Below are 8,793 nucleotides of genomic sequence, written 5' to 3'. Positions count from 1 at the left end.
TAGTAATAGGGTAATAAAAAATTATTATAAAATGTGAAGGGTGAAAACTGCTAACTGGAGACAGTCTGTGAAAAAATGAAGGCCATGGAGAACAGCAAGCTCTGGTGGCTGAAGAGGAAGCTTCACTGATAATCAAAGCAGGGACCTTACTGGACCTGTCAATATCATTTTGCTAAAAAACTGGGGGTGGGGGAGCGGGCATGACTAATCAGAAGTATTTGGTGTTCTCCTAGTTTACCACGTAGAATTTTCTGACTACTCAGTATGGAAAAATGATTCTGAAAACACAATTGATTTTTATCCACCTCAAAGCAGTGGTTATTAGCACTGCAGGAATTTGTCAGATAGCCCCATTTTCAATACCCAACTATCCTGTACCAGACATGAACAGAGCAGAGAATTGTTTAAGAAAATGGCCTAAGGCAATGACTACACTTTGGAATCATCAGAATAACTTTAAAAATTACTGATGCCTGGGTCCCACTCAGAGATTCTGACTTAATTGATGAAGAGTAATTAAGTATTGGGGAGTTTAATTTCTCAGGTGATTCTGTAACCAAGACCGAGAATCACTGCTTTAACTCTGAAACAGCAGTTCTCAAATTTAAAAGAATTATCTAGAGGTCAGACACAGAATACTGCCTCCCCTCACCTGAGTCATGGGTTCTGAGTCAGTGGGTCTGAGTGGGACAGGAGAGTTTACATTGTTAACAAGTTCCCTGCTGATACTAATGCTGCTGATCTGGAGATACTCCTTGAGAATATAAAGCACTTCTGGTGTATATTCCTAATACAATGGTGTCTCAAGGAAAAGCCTTTGTGTAGTTAAACTAATCGTTTTCTTTATAGAACATCATTTTTATTTGAAAGAGTACTGACAAGACAGTGGTTATTTGGTTTGGGGCATTTGGGAGGTATTTCCTCAAAAAGTCAAGCCAATCCCAAAAAACCAAAGGCCAAATGTTCTCTCTGATAAGTGGATGCTGATTCATAATGGGGAGGGGGGCATAGGAAAAATGGAGGAACTTTGATTGGGCAAAGGGGAGGGAGAGAAGGCAAGGGGATATGGGGGCACAAAAGATGGTGGAATGAGATGGACATTATTACCCTAGGTACATGTAGGACTGCTCATATGGTGCAACATTACATTGTGTACAACCAGAGAAATAAAAAGTTGTGCTGTAATTGTGTACAATGAATCAAAATGCATTCTGCTGTCATACATATCTAATTAAAATAAAATTTTTAAAAAATCTTAAAAAAAAGTCATCCAGTCATTTAAAAAACAAACAAACAAACAAACAAACAAAAAACCACCAGACCAGGCACAGTGACACATGCATGCGATTTCAGCTACCCTGGAGAGTTGCAAGGTCAGTCCCAGCAATTTAGTGATACCCTGTCACAAAGTTTAAAAAAAAGAAAAAAAAGGGAGGGAGTGATATAGATCATTGGTAGAGTGCCCCTGAATTCAATCCCCAGTTCTAGACACACACACACATACACACCTTTGAAAATATTTGTTCCCAGTGACAGAAAATAAAAATTTGGAAAACTTGTACCCACTACCATGAGCTGGATACAAATGAATATTTAAAGACTTTTGTGGTAAGATTGGAGTGATATGCATGAATGTGTTTATTGATTGCTGTGCCTAGGATCAAATCCAGAGCCTCATACATGCTAGGCAAGTGCTGTACCATTAAGTTACATCCCCAGCCCATGAATGCGATTTTTTGATGTAATACAATGAAATGTGACAGTAGTTGGGGTATCTGCAGAACTCTGTGAGCCAGTATTTTCCAAAAGAACACAGCAAAATGTTACATAGTCAGGCATGGATGAGGAGCCATTCAAAGGTAAAGTTATGCAAATTGATTTTAATGTAATACAATATGATATGGTTTACGGTTTCATATTCCACATTGCAACAAAGTTTTTAAAACTTCTGCTACTGGTATAGCACAAAGAAGAACATGCACAGTTACCTGAAAAGGCCATTAAAAATACCCACCTTTTCCATTTATACATCTGTAGGGCCAGGTTTTCTTCATATTCTTTGACCAAAATAATGTGTCATAACAGTCTGAGCACAGAATTAGTTATGAGAATCCAGTTGAATTAAACCATATAATACAAAACATTTTTAATGTTATATTTCATAAGGTTCTGCAAAAATTGTGATTGAGGAAGTTGCCTTTTGGTGTATTAAAAATAGCAGGATTTTGGAAATGAAAAATTAATGGTATGGGGCTGGGATTGTGGCTCAGTGGTACAGCACTTGCCTAGCAAGTATGAGGCACTAGGTTCAATTCTCAGCACCATAAATAAATAAATAAATAAATAAATAAATGTTCGTTGACATCTAAAAAATGTTTTTTAAAAAGATTAATGATATGTATATATGTTGTGACTATCAATAAAAAATATTTTCTGTATTTGAGGGAAAAAAAAGCTGGGTACAGTGACACACGCCTGTAATCTCAGCAACTCAGGAAGCTGAGGATCACAAATTCAAGGCCAGCCTCATCAATTTAACAAGACACTGTCCCAAAATTAAAAATAAAAAGGACTAAGGAAGTAGCTCAGTGGTAAAACACCCTGGGCTCAATCCTTTGTACCAAAAAAAAAAACAAAACAAAACAAAAAAAAAGCATATGCTGGGCACAGTAGCACATGATTATAATCCTAGTGACTCAGGAAGCTGAGGAAGGAGGATCACAAGTTCAAGGCCAGCCTGAGCAACTTGGTTAAACCTTGCCTCAAAAGGACTGGGGATAGAACTCAGTGCTAGAGTGTCCCTGGGTTCAATTCCTAGTATCAAAAGAAAAAAAAAAATTGTGATTCAAGTTCTCTGTCTGGGTTCACATGGTTGAAGCAAAAAAAAAAAAAAAAAAAAAAGATAAATATCACCTTCAGTCCTTCTGTAAAGCAATGCTCTGTAAACTGTAAAGTGGTATGCACATGGTGCATAATATATATGCATATATGTCCTTTATTAAGGACCGGCTGCAAACTCAATGGCACTCCCAGGTAGCTTAGGTATATAGAAAACAAAAGCATCTAGGTTTGCATAAACATACTCTGATGTTCGTACAACAAAATTGCTTTAGGATGAATTTTTCAGAATGTATCCCCATTGTGCGAACAGTTCAAAAGTTTCTCTCTCCTAATGAAACTGCCAGTAATCTCATACTGGCTTTTAAGAAATCTTTAAACCATCACGTTTTCATGTTTTTCTTGTTCTAAAATACTCGGAAGTTAAATTTATTGCACAATGTTAATAATTCTGTTGGGTTATGCTTTTCTTGATACATATTGCTTTTTCAAATAGTACTTAATCATCTGATTTTTTTTTCTTTTAGCTGCCTCAACTTCTATGTGTGTTAATAACTTCAAATACTTTGTGGAAAAAGAAGGTAAATTATATATAAATAAAGGACACTGACAGGATGGGAAAGAACATGGCCCCTCTGTGAGGCAACATTTGTGGCAGTCGCATTTCCCTCTTCCTGTAGCACCATCACCCTCAGATAAATAAATAAAGCAGAGGACTTTCATTTCCAGCCAGTTGTCATAGCAACTTTTGACTATCCAGAGAGGAAGGAATTCTCATATCTTAAGACCTGACTCCAGAAGAACTAAAAAGACACAAAGACTAAAAGGAACATTAAAGAATGATTTGCAGGATGTGATAAAATTGGATATCTGTTATTCAGAACTTTTCCTGTAAATGTGTATATTTTCTCCCCTGACATATTTATATTTTCCCTTATATATTTCAGAACTCAACAGCAATAGACTAATAATAGCTGCCATTTATCACTTACACATGCGAGGCACATAAAACACCACATACATTATGTTTTTTAATACAACAACACTATATAAGAGTGGTATTATTTTTGTATGAATTTTACAGATGAAGAAATTGAGTATAGACGAAGCAATTCATTCAGTCACACAGTAAGTGCTCATCCTCTCAGCCTTCAATACAATTGAGCACTTCTTAAAACATTCTCTGCTTTTCTGGATTTCCTCTTGCATTACTGACCAAACACTGCTGGCAGTGTTGGTTTTGCCTGATCTGTAAATGCCTAGCCCTTGCAGTCTTCTCCTTCCAGATGATGTCTTCCTTTCCTAGGGCTTTAAATACCTTCCCTGTGCTGATAATTCTCAAATGTATAGCTGGTGAAGGCGATCCCCCACTCACTGTCTTGACAGGGTCACAGTGAGAAAAAGTGTTGGCAAAGCCGCTCTCCCACTGTCTTGACAGGGTCACAGTGAGGATGAATGCTGGCAAAGCCACGCTGGTTGGTGGGAAACCGAAACCATGAGACCCTTTTTTATGTAATTGGGACTTTGCATTTTCATGCTTATGTTTCTCACAGGAGGCATGAGTATGTTAAATGCCAAACAAATTAAATTTCAGATGGCTAGAACATAACAGGTAGTTCATGCCTTGGAGGCTGTTCTACTACCCCTCAGCATATCAAGGACAAAGTAGAAGGCTGTTCTTCTATCTCAGTACATTTTGGACAAACCTGATAACGGACAACAATCATCCTTTGAAAGGTCATGAGAATTTTAGGCACCACATTGATTATATCAACTAGAACACAAGCCCATATTTCCGGCCTCTTAGAAAATCTAATCATTATGCTTATTTTACAAAGTTCACCACATGCAGTCTCATTTTTGATTAATGAAAGTTATATTATACACTTAGAAAAGTTAAAACATATAAAGATATATTCTTCTCTTTTTATAAACCCTTTCTTACTTTACATAGGGATATATGATGAGCATAGTTAATATTGGTGGAAAGTGGATTGATGTTTAGAACTTACTTTCTATTGAGAAAGATTATAAAGATATGAGAACTAGTGCACCTTGACTGAGAAACAAAGAAACTCTTTGAGAAAGCAGCTCAACCAGTTTTATGAGAATAAATTTAGGAATTAATTAAAATAGCTTTATAAGACACAGTTTTAGAATAATGTTAGAAATATTATTTTATTTAGATTCTTTTTTTTAAGAGAGAGTGAGTGAGAGAGAGAGAGAGAGAGAGAGAGAGAGAGAATTTTTAATATTTTATTTTTTAGTTATCAGCGGACACAACATCTTTGTTTGTATGTGGTGCTGAGGATCGAACCTGGGCCGCACGCATGCCAGGCGAGCGCGCTACCGCTTGAGCCACATCCCCAGCCCTTATCTTTTTTTTTAGAGAGAGAATTTTTTAATATTTAACTTATTTTTTAGTTTTCGGTGGACACAACATCTTTGTTTGTATGTGGTGCTGAGGATCGAACCTGGGCCGAATGCATGCCAGGCGAGCTTGAGCCACATCCCCAGCCCTTATTTAGATTCTTAAGTTTAGAAATTCTTAAGTTTTTAGTTGTATAGGTTTCTGATATGTTTTAAGAATGATTTATAAATTTTAGGATGTTTTAAGTATAAGATTTAAGGGGACTTTTTTAGATGGGAATTTTAGATTAGAAATAAAGTACAAGTGTACTTTAGGTTAATGATTGGTTAGGAGACTTAGAGTCTGGTTACATAGTTTGGCATTAGTTAATAAGAAAATAGCATATCTTGGGGAAAATAGTAAATCTTGGGAAAATCTGAAAAATGTAAATTAGTGACGTATTTTATTAATGATTCTGTACTTTTAATAATTATATAACTGAAGGTCATATCCTGGAAAAATAATGTTACATTTTTTGTACCCCCAAGCATGGTTAAGGAAATGTCATGTCTTGGCAAAGTTTTAAATTATATAATCAATGACGTATTCTGAATCTATAATGATGAGAAAAATTGTAATAAAAGATGACCCAGAGAAAGCTGCATTAGCTCTCTCTCTGGAGATTGCTCCAACGGAACGACTTCTGTCTCATCTTTTCGCTTACGCCACTCATCCTTCAGGACTCCCTGGACCCCGCTAGGGCAGGACCCTGGCATATAGCTCCTGCCCAAATACCTCACGTGCATTCCAGATGCCTGTACATGAATGCTTGCTTGATACTTAAATGTTTAATACGTATTTCAATGGTAATAAAGCTAAAACGGTTCTGTCCTTCCATCTTCCCTGTCTCAGTAAATGTCAGCACTGTCTAACCCAGATGGTCAAGCCCAAATCCTGAAGAATCATGTGATTTCTCCCTTCCTTCACCCCTTATTGCTAATGTTTAAACAAGCCATGTTAGATTTATCCATGAAAGGGCTATCACCTTTTCCTGGACCCATAACACCAGTGACTTTCTAACCAAGCCCCTTTTCTACCCTCCAAAGTGTAGCCAGAGTAAGTTTTTTGAAAGGTTAAGTCAGATCGTGCTAGACTTAAAGACTCCAGTGACTTAGGATACAATTTGAACTTCTATCACCTAGAAGGCTTTGCATGATCTACTTCCTGCTTCCTGCTCTGGGCTGCTACAATTGTTCCCTTCCATCATTCTGCTTAAGCCACCATATTCTTTCTTTCTGTCAAACACACCAGGATGTTGTGTTTGCATTTGGATTTTGCAGTAAGAATGGTATCAAATTTCTCAAACTTTCCTCAGCTCATCTTCCTAGCTGATTCAGCTCAATATCATCTACTTAGAGGTTACCTTACCTAGAGTTGCCACTGGTTGAGGCTCTCAGTCTATCTTACCATTTGGGGGTTGGTACTAGGGATTGAACTCAGGGGCACTCAACCACTGAGCAACACCACCAGCCCTATTTTGTACAGGGTCTCACTGAGTTGCTTAGCTTTTCCTGAGGCTGGCTTTGAACTAGTGATCCTCCTGCCTCAGCCTCCCAAGCTGCTGGGATTTACAGGCATGCACCACTGCACCCAACTCCAATACTTCTTTTTAACTCCATCCTTCGTGATGGGAGAAAGTTAACTCTATTCCTTCCCAAAATATGGCACCTTTACATTTGAGAAAAGAGCAAAAGTAGGAAGGCTACTCTCACCATCCTCTACATCTTTTCTCTGAAAGCAGGCCATAAAACCTTCATTCCAGAGATGCTCGCCTGATCCCCAGAGTAAAGAAATGTCCTTCTCTTGAGACCCAGGGATACAGAAGAATCTGAACAGGACTAAATTTTCCACATTAGATCATATCCTTTTGTCCAGTTGTTTTTCTCCACAGCGGCCATTCTACATCATCCCTGCACATAAAAATACACAGGCGTTAGCCAGCTGCGGCCCACACCTGTAATCCCAGTGATCTAGGAGGCTGAGGAAGGGGGATCACGAGCCCCTGACCAGCCTGGGCAAAGTAGTGAGACCGTGTCTAAAAATTAAAAGGGCTGGAGATATATATTTCAACAGTAGAGCACCCCTGGGTTCAACCCCCCAGTACAAAACAAAAGAAACCACAGTGTCCCTGTTCCTTTGGGTTTTGATTTCTGAGGACAGCTGAGTCACATAAAACTTACATTGAAGGGCTAGGGGTGGGTGTACCTTAGAGCACTTGCCAAGCATGTGTGAGACCATGGGTTCGATCCCCAGCACCAGGAGGTGGGGGGACTTATATCGAATACATTTTATGCATCTCTCTTGTTAATCTGTCTGTTGTTGTTTTTTTAGGGTTTTTTTTTGGGGGGGGGTGCTCAGTCACAAGCCAAGCAATGAGTGAAAAAAAAAATTTCTTCTCCCTTACATGATTTTTAGTTTTTTGAAATGGTTTCCAGCTTTGTTGTTTTGTTCTAATTCTAGAATGATGCCCGAACCCCCCAAATCCTGGTTTAGGATGGGGATGAAGGAGATACACTGTGAAAACGGAATGGGAAATGTTCACAATCAACACCAACATCTTTCTCCCACAGGTTCTTTCAACTTTGGGGGTGGAAGATAAAAAAAGAACTGTAAGGCTCAGCTTTCACTCCCTCAAGAGTGAGGACTAAATTCCTTGAAAGAAGAACTCAACATATTCTCCATCAAATCCTTCCCTACCATTCCAAGGTGCTGGAAATTAAGTAGTTCATTTCAAGCAAAGAATGTTGCTGTTCTAAAATGTGAACTTTGAGGTTTGAATTGACAAACATAAAAGCCCATTGCCTCTCAACCTCAAATCTTCAGTTATTGGCAATAAAATTGTACCTAAAGTAACTTAGGAAGAAGGACACAGGATGACCCAAACCTGACGCTGGAGTGCAAAGGCTAACCTGAGCAAATTAATAGCTGTTTCTCACAGTTGATTGCTCCACATTGACCCCCAAGTTGGCTGTGAAGTTCAGTCAGTTCCCAGGGGACGGAAAAACATTGCAGGGATATTTTCCCACAAGGAATATACTTCCAAATTATGAAAGTTTCCAAGGGCTTGAATCTCAAATATCTCACTCTACTTTTGGCACCCAAAAGAATCATGCCAAGGTCTGAGAGAAATAAATTGTTATAATTTGCATGTTAGTTGGCTTTCAGTAGTCTTGGCTCCTGAACCTTTTAAATGTCAAGGATTTTAGCATTAAAACACTTAGCTTTCAACACCCTAGAAACTCGAAATGCTAATGTTTTTGTTTTGTATTTTAACTAACAATTCTTCAGCTGAAGGCTTTCATCTTTGAAACACTTAAATTCCTAATAAGTAAAAAAAAAAAAATTGCAGGGGGTTTGGAGAGTTTGGGCCATAATGACAGGCTGAAAATTAATTTTTACTCTTGACCTTCATATTGATTTGCTGTGACCTTGCAAAGATGATTTATCTTCCTGCCGTTTTAGTTTTTTTCATTATACGACATAAAAAAAAAAAAAAGATACTGACTAGAGACAATAGATCCATCCAGTGTGGTTATTTGTAGATG

This window comes from Urocitellus parryii, chromosome 5, assembly GCF_045843805.1.
Source record: "Urocitellus parryii isolate mUroPar1 chromosome 5, mUroPar1.hap1, whole genome shotgun sequence".
Classification (NCBI taxonomy): Eukaryota; Metazoa; Chordata; class Mammalia; order Rodentia; family Sciuridae; genus Urocitellus; species Urocitellus parryii.
This window is presented reverse-complemented; position numbering follows the sequence as displayed.